Source organism: Manis pentadactyla, chromosome 7 (assembly GCF_030020395.1).
Source record: "Manis pentadactyla isolate mManPen7 chromosome 7, mManPen7.hap1, whole genome shotgun sequence".
Taxonomy (NCBI): Eukaryota; Metazoa; Chordata; class Mammalia; order Pholidota; family Manidae; genus Manis; species Manis pentadactyla.
In genome coordinates, this window is record NC_080025.1 from 70,265,068 (window position 1) to 70,280,098 (window position 15,031).

Below are 15,031 nucleotides of genomic sequence, written 5' to 3' on the forward strand. Positions count from 1 at the left end.
GTTGTATTCAGTGAGCTGAGCAGAAGAACAGATCTTGTGAAAGGAGAGAATATGGCATCTATGAGGAACTGAAGGTCATTGTTACTGGACTGTTGAGATTAGTGAGCAGCACTGTGTATGCTGAGGGTTGTCCTCATCCTAAGAACAATAGAAAATTATTCAAGTAATTAAAGCAGGAGTGGGGTCACACATTCTTTTATTAAAAAAAAAAACCCTCAATGGAATATGGAGAATGGATGAGGGTTGAGGGGTCAGAATGGATACAGGTAGACCAGTGATGGAACTTCCATAACTGTGCAGAACACAGAAGATGGTAGTTGGGGCAAAGTAGGTAGATGTTGAAATAATAAATGGATGATGTAAAGAAAATTTTTAGGAGTTAAAAACTGAAAGGATTTGATGTTATATGAGTTTTAGATATGAAATTTCATCTTGGAGTTTATGCTCGGGACATTCAGAGTGAATCAATCAAACAATCAATTAATAAGCATTTATCAAGTGCTTGCTATGACATTAATAGAGCGTTCCTTTTACAGAAGGCTCAAAATTGTTTATGCATTAGAAGCAGAGATTAGATTCTAGACATTGTTTATCTCAATTGTTCTTGACATTAAAAAACAAGCCATTGTTGATGAATATCTATTGTGCCTTAGAGGTTTTGGAACAAACAATGCATTCAGAAGCTACACTAGGCTTATCCAATAGGGATGACAACATCATCTCTACTCAGGACAGGCTGCACAACTATGGTGCAAGCTGATGAAAGGTGCAGTTGGCTGAGAAGCCCACAGATGGTGACCAGCCAGCACAAGTACAAAATCCAACGACGTACCTCCTCCTGACACATGTGTGCTACTAACCAAAGCCACACAAATCATTCATTTATTTCACTCTTAACTGAAACTTTAGGACTGAGAGGCAGCAACAGCATTAACCTTGGGGACCTGGCCAGCACCATTCTAACTCCAATAGAGAGACTACTTTTAAAGTTTTATGAAGAAGAGCTTTCTTGTTTCTCTCCCTCAACTCTCTGGGAAAAATAGTTAAGATTCCAAAGTAAGTCTACTGCAGGTCCTAAAATATAAGAGTTTTATTCTCAGTATCACTGTTGATGTGGTAGCTGTGAAAGCCTGCTTAAAAAGACACATTTTTCATTAGTTAAACTATTACCTGATACATGAGGAAATCTATTCTTTAGTTCTGTTTTCTTCCACTTTTACCAGACAATATATTTGAGAGAGAAAATACAGTGATGAAGATGAGCACCATGCTTGGTGTAGGGAGGACATGCTCTGAACACAGATTCTATCACTTATAGGCTGTACCATCCTGAAAGGTATATTAAATTTCTACAAACCACAATATACTATCTACTTTACACTGTTGTTCAGATCAAAGAAGGCAACAAATATAAATATAATTGGGTCTGATACTTAGTATGTTCTCATTAAATGTTAGCTGAATCTGAATTATGGCTGAAACAAACCTGTGCCTACAATCAATCCACAGTCAAAAATGTCTTATTTCTCATTTTAATAGTGAATAAACTCCACTACCAGAAAATACCCCACTATCAATTCTCTTTTTACAATCCAGTATGGATATTAATTAAAATACGCTCACTAATTAAATGATTTCTACTTTTTTTTTGGAATTTTCTTTATAGATGCCACTAGGAATTTTATAGTCTTCACTATAAACCATATGCTACATTTGTTATGTTTATGAAGAGTTTATATGTGATCTAAAATTAAGAAAGTGAAGATTTCATATAAATTATCATTTGGTAAAGGAAGCAAAATAATGTAGGCTATTTCCTGGCTTCTTTCATGCTGAACTGCTGTAGCTTTAATAACTTCTGCACTGCAGTGATTATGAAACTAATGCGTATTTTTAAATGTTAACTGAGAGTGTCAGACGTTTACTTATATTTGGCAAAAATCTTAGGAAGAACAAGTTTGAGGACTACACAGTAATGTGGGCTGTTAGACATATTTTCCATCATTCACATTTTGTGGAGACTCTTACCCTCTAATCATTTTTATCTAAATTATATTGCAATTTTTACTTTCTGAGAGCCTTGAAGTTAGAAATAAGAACTTACTGCTAATAACAGGAGCAAGTTGAAATGTATTTTAACAAAAGCATGAGATATTCAGAGTCAAAAAATCCCTTAGAGACTTTAAGCTTCACTTAATAGACAGAGGGACCTAAGATAAAATTTTGGGAATTAATAACCCATTTTATTTAGAGAAAGAATCCTACATCTCCCAGCACAGATGATTTGATTAGCTTTCCTTTTCTCTATGTTAACTCCAGAAAAGGTCTTATTCATAGAAGCAACTGGAAAAATGCTTCAAGAAATCACACTACTTCTTTATAGCCAAAAACATGACTCCAAAATACCACCTTTTTCAGCTTCATAAAATTAAAATAAATTACTTTATTTATTTATAATAAATTAAAAATAAACTCTTTCATTTATGTAAATAAACACAAAGTCTTTAGAACTTATATGTGTAATATGTTTTAGTTATTTTTTTTTCATCTAACACCTGAGCAATGCTAAAAGAGGGGTTTTATATTTAGAAATGAACATTCCTCTGTGGAGGACAGAACTGGATCTTTCGGGGCTAATTTTTTTCTTTTTTTCTTATTCACATTCCCTAGGTAGTCCTTCAGGATTTGGAACTCCTTTTTCTAACCAGACCAGCTATTTATTTTTTCATGAGAAAAGCAGCTTGTTTATGAAGGATATCTCACTTAAAAAGTAGATTGAGGCATTGATGAGCTTAATGACATTTTATCAGGGCAAATTAAGAAACTTATTCAGACACACAGCCTCCTGATGAGCATGTTCTTACCTATTCTCATTACTTCCGTTTATCCCATTTGGATACCTGTTCCTGGCAAGCTCTCAACTTAGTGAATTTTTTGCCAAAATTCACATCAGATATTTTTTTATATAACTTAACTACCAAGAATAAATCTTTGATGCTAAGGTTGTCATAGGAGACTATGAAATAATATGAGTAGGAACATTTATATAAAGCATATTTCTTTCCGGAAGTTTGATCTCATTTTCAAGCTTAGTACCTCTGCCGGGAAGGAGGCAGCAGGAAGCAACTTATCAAATCAAAGACTTGGGGATCTTCTCTATTGCAAATGTCAAAATGCCTCAAAACTGTTTTGTAAAATGACTGATGTTCTACTTACACCAGGTAACTAACACACAATACTTTCACATTTGACCTGAATAGTAGAGTTGCCTGACTGGCCCAGATTGTTACAGAAGGGCATAGAAGAGTAGACAATTCAACTAGGTCCCTAAAGCAGAGACAGGGAAAATACCCATGGCTTGAGATGTTTGATATCAAATAATAACTGCTTGGCTTTTAGTGAAGAAATACCAGTGCACATCACAGTAAGAATCCCAATTTATCCTTTAGTATTTTCCTTAGCTTGCTGTGCTACCTACATGTTTCTGACCTCATCAAGGAGAAGAAGGTTATTCTGCTCACCACTTAGTAGAGCTTTATCCCATTATGTTCTCCCTCTATGTGACCCATTTGTCAATATAGCAGCAGCATAACAATTCAGCCACTTTGGGGGCCAGGAGAGGTTCACTGCTTTGTTCTACTCTCAGAAGATGCTCCCTGGAGCAGGACAATAGCAGAGGCTAAGCCAAGGATGCTCAAGCAATGGGCTTCCAATTACCCACATACTTTGGCCCCAGTCTTTTATATCTAAGTCACCTCTGCATAGGCCCAAACCACCAGGAAATTTTGAAGAAACTTTCAGTCTCAAGGGCTCTGCTCCTGACAGATGCAAGCTGAAGCAGAAAGGCATGAAGTCCCTTAATACCAACTGACATTTCTTTTCGATTGCAAGCTGTAACAATTACCCACCAAGCCTTCCCTTCACCCAATCAATAAACAACAGGCTCTTTAAGCAGACAGTGGAGGGGGCCAAACTGGTGACTTGAAAGGAAATTTTGGTTAGCTAATCAGAGCCTTTCTTTCTCCTGCTTATTTTTATTCCTACTCCCCTACCCACCCCCACCCCCAATGTCCTTCCCTGCCCAGTCCTCCAAAGCTGGCCTTGTTCGGTGGGAAACTTTTGTCTAGTTTATGGATACAAATAAAAAGCAAGTGACTTCATTAGATTCTTAATTCAGGCCTGCCTACCATATTGCTGTTAAATTGTTTTCATATATCTTGGTTATTTCAGTTGCCCACCATGCTAGTAACAGCAAAATGTTATAATATGCTGCTTCAGATTTTCTCCTGGCGAGTTTTTCCCTACTGTTACTTCCTTGGGATTCTTCTGGGGTGTCCAAAGAACAGCTGAAATGTCAAAATATTTTTAATTTTGTTTTTATTATATAGGCCATCAGTTATGAAGCAATTTGGATAATCAGCAAGCTTGCAGTCTCAAGAAAAGGTACACACCTTCACTCTCAGGCTGGCTAAGTTTTAACTACTAGGGAACTAAATTTCCTTTCATTCATGTTGGCTTTAAAGTGATTTAAATTAATTCCAACCATCCCTTTCCACCCCATTGGATGGGTTTAACACCCTTTGATGGTGTTGTGTGGGCCTTTCTCTCACATGCTAATGAGGCATTCACTTTCTCGCCACAACTTCATATAATCCTTGGGCAATTCTCACACTTGCAAATGACCTCTTCCTTAGAGAACAGTGAATCTGGGAGGAGAGGAGAGAGAAGTGAATAACTGGCCCAGTGTAGACCTACCCTGAAAATGTATCCTGAAAATAGTTCTGTGTGGATGACTCCTCTTTCCCTGGGAGAAGAATTGTCACTGAAGAAGAGATTTACTCCTACCTACTTCAAACAGACAGTCTCTGTAGCCAGAGTAAACAGCTGTAGCTTTTCTATAGCCTGGGTAAGCATCAGGGGTGATTTCAGGAAAGGACATCTCCTGGGAGTCTTCTCTTTTCCTTTAGATTTTCCTTGAACATGAATTTCACAAGTGTCCTGGTAATAGGTGACTGCTAGTTCTTGCTTCCTCACAACTGCAGGAGCAAAGTCTTGGTTAAACTGGGTAAAAGGAGACATTCGGGAAAAGCTCCAGCCTTACTACCCCAAGGGAATGAGTATTTCTCCATAGTCTTCTTAAGCTCTCAAGACTTTGGCTAGCATCCTTACTTTTGTCAGGCAACTTCTGGAAAATACCTAGATGGAAGATGTTGTCACCAGCAGAGAAACTGATGTCCAAACTGAACATACCAAAGTTGTGGTTTTTTGTGACAGCTGCACATTAGCATCACCTTTAAAACTCTTGGTCCTCACACCCCACCCCAGACCGATTATATCAGCATCACTGGGGTTTGGGACCCAGGCTTCAGTAATTTTTAAGCCTCCCTGCATGATTCTAATGGACAGTCAAGGTTGAAAAATGTGACATTACAAACCAAGGAAGTATTGACAACCAAGAACACTGAGACTCAACGGGTGGCTCCCACCGCTGAGAGTGCCTCCTCTCAGCACTGTCCACGATTACATGTCCCTTTGCAGGAACATGTCTGCCAGATCTAGAGTGAGCAATCCTTCACACTTGGCTACTCTTCTCCACACAATTGTGTTTTTCAGTGCTTCTTTGTGCCCCATGAGTAGATCCTTGTAAGACTTCGCCGTGAGTTACTGTCAGCAGTGTGATGTGATCATTAATACATCTTTCAAAAATATAACCATAGCTAGTAGTAACATTGCAAAGGAAAAAATTTAAATAGCAATCATTGACATTTCCTAATGACTATCCATTCTTTCTTGTATCTTTTCCACCAAGATTGATTCCTTCTCTTCTGTAAAAACATGTCCAATATTTAAAAATTATATTGATGGTTTTTCCTGAAATTGTATATTCCTTCAAGTCACTGCTCTTATTTTACCTTTATGATCACACTTAATATAAAAACAGAGTATACTTAGCCTCTCCATTTATTATTTCCACTTAGTGTCACAGTCCATTTACTTTTTAACTGCAATTTGGCTTCTGTCCCCACTACTATATTGAATGATTTCTTCCTAGTTCCAGATCAACAATTGAACTCCTGTTCCAACAAGCACCACATCCAACTTCTCCTCAGAATTAAGACTCTTGAAACACTACAGCAGTGACTACTTTAAAGCATCTTTAAAAATATCCTCACCACCCTGGTTTGTTTTTTATTGCTATGTCATCGTTTCCTTATCTGGTCCCTTTCACGTAAGTATTTTAAAAATTTCTTTCCTCAGCTCTCTTTTGATACCAAGAAATCTTAAACTAAGGTCTACAAAATTTTGTATCGAGATGTTTGCACATTTTTCTGGCAAGGAGATATAGCGCTTTCATCATATTTTCCAAGGATTTCATACCTCAAATAGGGTAAAGAACTTCTAATAAACTCACTCAGGCAGAAGAAATCTTTTCTATTAGTGTGGCTGCAACTATCAACTTCTAAGCAGTTAACTCTGGCACTCTACCTTTAATCTTTCTCCCAAACTTCAGATTCACATTTCCAAATGTCTGTTAAGTGACCTTCAGGATATACAGCTAGCCCCTCAAATTCAACATATCCTACCTCATCAACCAGCTCTCCTCATGACTTTCCTATGTCTTTTAATAAAATTCTCCTATGTCCAGTTATACAGCCATGGAAACCCAGAATGATTTCTGTCCCTGCATCTTGAGTTAAAATCCAGTTGGTTCTATTTCCAAATGACCTCTTGAATCCACTCCTCTTTTTCTTCTCCTCATTCACTATCCTGCTTCAGGATTTTATTTCCTCCTAAGTAGCAAATCACTACAGCCTCTAACTTGCCTGATTCCCTTCAGATTTTCCCACCCTAATCATCCTACATCCATCTTTCAAATATGTCTTCCTAAGTTTCCATTACAAGTATGGCTTTTCCCCTTCTTAAAATTTCAAGTGGCTCCCAATTTCCTACTGAATTTGTCAGGCTTTCAAACTCCGTCACTGGGTGGTCCTAACTTATATTTCCAGGCTCACCTAATTTCCTTAAGTGCTGAACAGCTCTCCATTCTCAGAAGATAGCCTGTGTTTCCCTGACCTCTAGACATTGCTTGTAGTATGTTCAAGACAAAGTATCAACCTTCCCATTACTTCCCAGAGGAGTTTCACTCTGAAACCTCCTACTCTTCCTTCAAGGTTTATGTCAAATGCAGCCTTCATGAAATATGTTCAAACTCAGACTGAAATATGAAATCTTTCCTTTTTTTTTATTCCTTGACAAAAAACAAGCAAAAGATATAAGAACCACTCATCCTTTAAGACTTAGATCCCATGTCACTCAATCCATGTAAGTTTATTTTTTTACTCCCTCAGCTTCCTACATGCTCCCTTCCACATTTCTGCAACCATTTTTAGTTGCATTTACTTCACTGTTTTGTAATCATGTAATCTAATTCTGTCACCAGATTTCCAGTACTCCAGGGTAAATAGCTCTTCTCTTTCATCTTTTTACCACCTGAAATTAGCACACTATCTAGCACACAGTGCATAATTATTATTAAATAGCTCTCTATCATGTTGTTTTACTCAATTCTATGTCCATAATAATTTTTTAAAGTAAAATTCAGAGTTTCCTTCTTGCTCCCCTCTATGCTCTCACAAGTCATTTGAGAATAGACTCCAGCTTACCACATACTCAGTAATATCTGCTGAAATTAACTGAATTATTCAGGCTGTTTGAGAACACTTAGGATGTGTCAACACTGGAAAAGTACTTTAATCTAGAGGTGTCTGACTACAATGTCCAATTCTTTAAACTTTATCACTTTTTGGTTCCCATGTCAATTGCTTATTGTAAAGGAGGAAAAATAATTTTTCTTCTCCCCTTGTAGATTTTTGGCTAAAACCACCCCCCATAATAAAAAGACAGATTAAACAGGAGAAAAACAAATAGAAGTTTAACAACATGTATATTTCCTCTATGCATGGTAAAGCCCCAGGAAAACCGAGAAACTCCCTGAAATGGCCCAAACCATTCCCTTAAATACCATCTCCAGTTACAGATGATAAAAGATGTTTTAGGGCTTTGGAGGCCAGTTACAGATGGGAGGTTGCCAGTATATCTTAGTAAACAAGGGTATGGTTGTTATGCACATCTAAGTCCCTTGCCTTGTCCATTGATAAGAGTTTCTAGAGATTTAATTATCTTTTTCTTCCTGGCACAGAGAGGGAGATACCCCTGCAAATGGTGCAAATTACATAAACATTAATGTCCCTTTCAAACGGGTAATTTCTACTCAGGTTTCAGAGCTTCTTTTGTGTCTTGCTATTTCTTAAAAATAACCAACTCAAAATACTCAGTATGCCCAAGAGGCATGTTGTAGGGTGGTATGTTTTTCTTCCCTCACTTACCAACTTCCTGAAAATCCCAACCCTCAATCCACTTCTGCCAGTTTATCAGCCCTGCCTTCTCCCTACCTAGTTTCCTTCTTTACTCAATCTGAATTTTAAGGTTAATCATCACCATTCTCATAACTGAATCCTCCCCTCTCTTATATCCTCATCTATTTACTGATCTCACTACAAAAAAGGCCCCAGTTGATGTCCTGGCAATGTAGGACCACTGGAAAATAATCAACCAGCCAACACTATTTTTTATTACCAAAGTTTGATTTAAATAGAGAGAAGCTGATTGTCATCATTATTGTTGTCGTTTTGTTTGCTTTTTCCTACCCCTGGATAAAATCTTAGCCAGGTTGCATAGATTTTATAATCAATCTTAGATAATAAGATATCAAGTGCATTTTAAAGAGCATTCTGTCCAGTCCAGTCAGAAGTCAATTAGGCAAATATAAAACTTCTCCCACCCTCTAGCTCAAGACTGTTGACACCTAGGAGGCCTGCACTGGAGGAGGAATTGCAGTTCACACCTTTTCTTTTCCTACTCTGCTTTCTCTCCTATTCCATAGATGCTGCCTTGGCCCCTCCACAAATGGGCTGAGGTAGGGAATATAGGGAAGAAAGATAAATAAGCAGTAAAAGTCTACCTTGGCAGGCACATTTGTTATTTGGCATCAGTTTCTTTTGTGCGTAACATACACACAAAGGTGACTTAGGCACACCCAGGCACTTTCCAGGGAAGACTGATCTCTTGCTAACCTGTACCCGCCTGACTTCTCACTGGGGACACCTGCAGCTTCTTAGATGTAGACAGGCTTCCTTTTAAGGAGATCATGGGCTGGCTCCCTTGTTGAGGAACACACCTGGTAAATGGGAAACAGACCATACCCTATCAATAGTGGAAACACAACCAGCTCCCAAAGCATCCCGTTGTCTTACTGTTCTGCCAGCTGCAACAAGGCCCTTAACTTTTATCTATACCCCCTAAACTCTAGGGGACTCAGGTCAAGCTTTACAGGTCTCAAATGCCTTACTCTCATTTGGCTTAAAATGTGAAGAAGCGCCTACTTCTCTCTATGGGTGTGCTTAGAGTGGTGAACATACGGAAAACCAACAACCCTCTCTAAAGAGTACCTTTGCTTCAACATCTCTTAGATCTATATTGACTTCTCTATTACATTCATAAGAGGTGATGAATTAAGGGTTACAAAACCAATTTCACAATCTTTCAGCATGTTTTGCATAACTTAGTTGTTGCCCATGGTATTGTTATCAGCTTTGGGGCTCCAGCTGAAGTGAAACAGAAGAATCCCCAGTTATATATATTGTCATATTTCTCTACTGGTGTCACTTCAAAGACACAGTTTCTAAAGCTCAGCTGAGTACTCAGCACAATCTATGCATTAATTGTCCTTGCTCACCTTGTTCTTTATTTTCTCCCTACAGCTCTTGAGCTTGTCCTCCCTACTCAACTGTTATCACCAAACATGTAGCAGGAGATCTGGAAAACCCCCACCATCAAGAATGATTCCTCTCAATAGTCCACCTATTTCAGAACCTACCTAAAATGCACACCCATTCTTGCATTCTTCTCCCCAGTGTCAGAGAATGAGGTTTCCTATCTAATGTCTCAAACTAAAACGTCACCTTTCCTAGTTTCTCCGACCACCTCTTCTGCTTTCTTTATACCTTCCCACAATGTCCTTTATAAGCCAACTGCTTCCAGATTGCTTCCTCAGGTGGCCACTTTTCTCATTCTACACACCTTTTTTGAATGATCATATTCATGTTTCTCATTTCAACTACCTCCACTATGCTGACGATTCCTAACTCCTTATCTCTCATTGATAGATCTATTCTGGACATTCCACATACATGTCTCACAGATACTTAGAATTCAGTGTCCAAAAGTGAATCTATTATCTTTCCAAAAATATGTTCCTTCTCTGTGTCTCTGCACCACCATCCACCCGTCACCTCAGCCAGAAATATGTGAATCAACCTTGCCTCTTCCCTCTGTCTGCACATTTCATCATCTTCAAGTGCAAGAGATTTATAACACCTAATATTTTTATATCTATTCCCTCCTACCCATCTGTACCTCCCCTAAACTAGACTTATTATTTCTAAACTAGTCAACTACAACAGCCTCCTAACTTGTCTGCCTGCATTGAAGCCCTGCTCCCCTCAAAAGACAGTATATTAACAATCTTTTACTGCATAACAAGTTACATCAAGATACAGCCTCTTAGCAAAACAAACTCTTATTATCTTACAGTTCTGAAGGAGAGGAATTCAGGAGAAGCTCCACAGAGTGGTTCTGGCTCAGGGTCTCTCCAGAGGTTGCAGTCAAGCTGTTCACTATCTCTACAATCATCTGGAGGTGTAACCAGGCCTGGAAGATCTACTTCCAAAATGGTTTCCTCACATGGCTGCTGACAGAAAGCCTGAATTCCTTGCCACATGGGCCTCTCCGCAAGGCTTTCTGAGTGTCTTCACAGCAGGGCAGCTCTCTCCCCAAGAGCCAGTGATCCAAGAAAGAGAGCTAAGAAGCAGCTGTCTTGACTCTTCTGACCTAGTCTCTGAAGCGGCATGCCATTATTTCTACTTTATTCTATTTGCTAAAAGTGAGACATTAAGTCTAGCCCACATTCAAGGGGAGGGTAATTGGATTCTAACTTTTGAAAGAAAGAGTACCAAAGAATTTGCAAATACATTTTAAAAACCACTATAGCCAATATCCTCACAACCTTCGGAAAATCAGCTAAAGCTATAAATCTGTCAACGTCACTTCACCTACTGACAATATAAAAGATGGCTCCCATCACCCACACATCAAAGTTTCTTTACATAGCTTACAAGATTCTCAGTGATTCAAACCCTGAGTACATCTGCAACTTCAGTTTTCATCACTTTTTTTTCATAGAGCACTTTCTAAAAACATAAAATTGCTTCTTACTTCCTGTATACTGTGTTGTTTCTTGACCCCAAGACTTTTTCTCAAGCTACACTTGCTGAACAGAATTTCCTGCCACCTGTGACTGACTATTGTCATTTATTAAGACTGAATTCAGGCATTACCTACTTTAGGGAGCCTTCTTAGTAATGAGACTCCCATACCATTGCCCAGAAACTAGTGTGAATATGAATAGATTATAAGCTCACTTAGGGCAACATATTGCTTATCTTGTATCTTTATATGAACTAGCATAATATTAGCTACTATAATATTTCCTAAAATCTCAGTGTGCATCTCTGTTTTGATGACATACTTCATCGTCAATGCTTCTTGGAGAACCACAATTATATTCAAGGTAGTCCAATATCTGCTCAACAGGTTATCTGTAGTCTTTTCTGGAAAGATAGTAAGTTCTTCAAGCAGAATTTATAGAACTAAACCATACTCCATAGCAGACCAGAAGTGGTAAAGCCATGCTTAGTTATAAGCCTTTAAGGAAAACACCACATACCTGATTCCAGAATGTTCTGTATCTGACTTAGCAGCCTCAAGACAACCAGAAGGTAAAACTCAAGTAATTCTAGGCTGAGAACCAGAAAACCAAATCCAAGTGCAGTGAGAGCTAATACCACCCAGGGGCTCTAGAAAAGCAGTGCTAATAACAGCCAGAATTGGGCTTAACATATCCCAGTGGGCTTGAATTCAAGTTAGGAATGAAGATGGAATATTGTAATCAATGTTCCAAAGCCATTGGCCCAAAAAATTTTACTCTAAAAAGAAAAATGATTATACTGATTTCTAGTCAAGTAGGTTCCCCATTTTCTGAGTAGAGACATAAATCTAAAGAAAACATGAGGAAACCAAGATTATTCTTGCTAAAGGATGTATAGAATTTCCATTAAATTCTCCCACAGATATATAGATGTGTCAGACTATTTTCCTCTGAAATATATTGAAGGACTAAAGAAGCAATATAGACTTTTTAAAATAATGAGATTTAAATTCTCTTCAATTTAAAACTATCTTCATTCTATTAATTATTTCAATCATGGGAAAAAATACAAGGAGCAGAAGCAACAATAAATAAGGTCTCAAATATCAAAAGCAGGGAGAAACTGCATCAGGCACTGAGCTGTCCCATTAGGGAAAAATACAAACTCTTATGCCTTAAGCTTTTTTTTCAAGCTAAAGCTCTCAGCAGAAGCTACATGAATTTCATCAATATGTTTATATGATTCCAAGCCAAGACATTCAGCAAAGATTACCAAAGTATCTGATGTAGCTTCTGGCAAGGGATAAAGTACATCTCACAAGGACCTGGAAAAATAAAATGTCTGTTAGAAGAATTGCAGATCCAATTAAGAGGATTTTAGATTAGAATCTAAAGAGGAGAAAAATATCCCAATAAAAGTATACAACCGAACACCATAGAACCAACATAGGTAATAACAGAAAAATGAATATCAGGAGGAATACTAAGTAATTCTCCACAAAAAACAGGCTATGTAAAAAATACATCCTCAAGAGAGAGAATAAATCAAATAAACATAGTAAATTTTGTTTTGTGACAGATACAATCTCATAGGTATTTTCTAATTTCAGTGGGGTAACTAATGATGAAAATATGTAAAATAAAGATACACCTTGTTAGAAAAAGTTACAATGGGTTAGATACTAACTTCAGTTTTCACAAGATGCAGACAATTACTTAAAATCACAGACATAACAGTGGAAGATAGCAAAATTTACTTGGATAAGTGTAGAACAAAACAGGCAGATGCTACTGGGCATTGGGCAATAATGTAGGCCACATATTTAGATGACATGTATGAACAAAGCTTTTCTAAAGATCCTTGTACAGAGGTGAGGTAAAATAATGACAAAGACAATATCTGGCCATCTTTTACTCTGCTGGAAATCTCTTTGGTCAAAATCAGAATAATAGAGCCATACTTTGATTTTCATTATTCCTGCCTTTTCTCCAGTTTAGTCTTGAAACCAATAGGCATGAAAACCTTCAACCTGCATTCTCAGCCTTGTACAGTCCTTAAATTAATCTTGTTTGGGACAGATCACATATATTGAATTCAAACCCACCAGCAGCCCTATGCCCAGTGTTGATGTAACAGCTGGGAGCCCTAGGTATCTGCTTGCATCTCTGAGTCTACCTCACCCAGTCTGCAGTTTCCCATTTAGATGACTTGACTTCCACTTAATTTCTTATTACTGCTAAAGGCCCTGATTGGGACAAGATTCCTAGTTTAAGCACTAATCCATTTGGCCCTTGATACCTTGTAAAATTCTATCTCTGGGAGGAGTATTCCTGGAACCCTAGGTTTCTAGCTTCAAGCCCATGACCTGCTCAAAACTGAAACCAATCATAATCATAGCATTACTCTCCTTAGCATTTTCTGGAGACTCTATTCTCCTCGCTTGACCAAACCATGCTTTCTAGTTCCCGGTGTCTTTCTTGCCCCATCAGCCTTCTGCTGAGGTCAAACATGTTTTGTCACCAAACCTACACAAGACATGTCTGCTTTTAATTTGCCCTGTTAGAAGACCACAGAAAAATCATACATTCATCTGAAAACAAGGGCACCATAAAACAAAATTTATCAACTCTAACACTTCACTATTCTGTAATTTTAAGTCTAGATGAGAAGGAAGAACTGACCAGAAAACTGATGGGTGGCTTTGGAGGAGATAAATATATCATCTATCTAGATAAATAAGCTCTAATCTAGGAAAGAGTACTTCCAAAGTTTCAGAGAAATAGCACTTCCTCTTAGATGAAAAAAAAATGGCTCACAAGGGATGAGAAACTCTAAAATTAAATTATGACTGTATAATTTTAAATATTCACCTAAGAAAAAATAAGAGTCACTGAAATAAATTATTGTCACAGGGTAGGGAACTGTCTGATATTGTGAGATTTTTAAAGCATAAGAATATTCAACACAATTTTATTTTTAAGAGCAAAATATATTACAAATCTACATTTCCCAAAAAAGGAGACTGCTAACTATATTCTAATATATATAATAAAATATTTTGAAAAAGTTAAAATTAAGTTGTATATAAATACTGCATGCTACTGAAATATTCTTATTAATTAAGAAAGCAGGATAAAAATATGAATATGACTATGAATACGGTTCTAACTAAAAAATATATATACATAATGATGTATGTTAAAATGTGAATAATAATTATTACTAAATGGTGAAATTTCAGTTGATTTTTATTTTTTATTTTATTCTTTACTGGTGTCTGGTTTTCAAGTTTTCTTCTATAAAGATTCTTTTATAAACAGGAAAAGAAGCAGGCTAGAAGCCATGTACAAAAGGCAGAAGGAGCACACAACTGCCAATAGAATACAAAGGAATGAATGGCACAAACCTTTAAGAGAACTGTCAGGAGTGCAGAAGCAATAACTCCAGCTTATGAATAATGTTAAGGAAGATGAAAAGAATTTTTAAAGTTATGCTTCAAACAAGAAGAATGGGCTATCCCCATTCCACCAAGCAGAGAAAGCCATGTTAAACTTTGCTTTTCTCTCTCTGTCACAGCAAATCATCACGTTGGAAGGACAGCATAGGACTGAAGGGGGAATCCAGGACAGCTAAGAATATTTTAAGGAAGACCCTAGGTTAAATGATTTCACACTCTAAGCTCAAGAAATTTTACTGTTTCGGAG

The 15,031-nt window shown here is 37.5% G+C and overlaps 1 protein-coding gene and 1 long non-coding RNA gene across 4 annotated transcripts in view; one reads left to right on the forward strand and one right to left on the reverse strand.

The window, feature by feature from the left end:
• Positions 1 to 15,031, forward strand: part of GRM3 (glutamate metabotropic receptor 3) — a 221,034-nt gene that overhangs the window by 17,629 nt on the left and 188,374 nt on the right. The window lies entirely within an intron of this gene.
• Positions 12,590 to 15,031, reverse strand: part of LOC130684277 (uncharacterized) — a 61,815-nt gene continuing 59,373 nt past the window's right edge. For both annotated transcript variants that reach the window (XR_008998479.1, XR_008998480.1), the window contains exon 3: positions 12,590 to 12,651. This is a non-coding gene — a long non-coding RNA (uncharacterized LOC130684277). The remainder of the gene's footprint in view (positions 12,652 to 15,031) is intronic.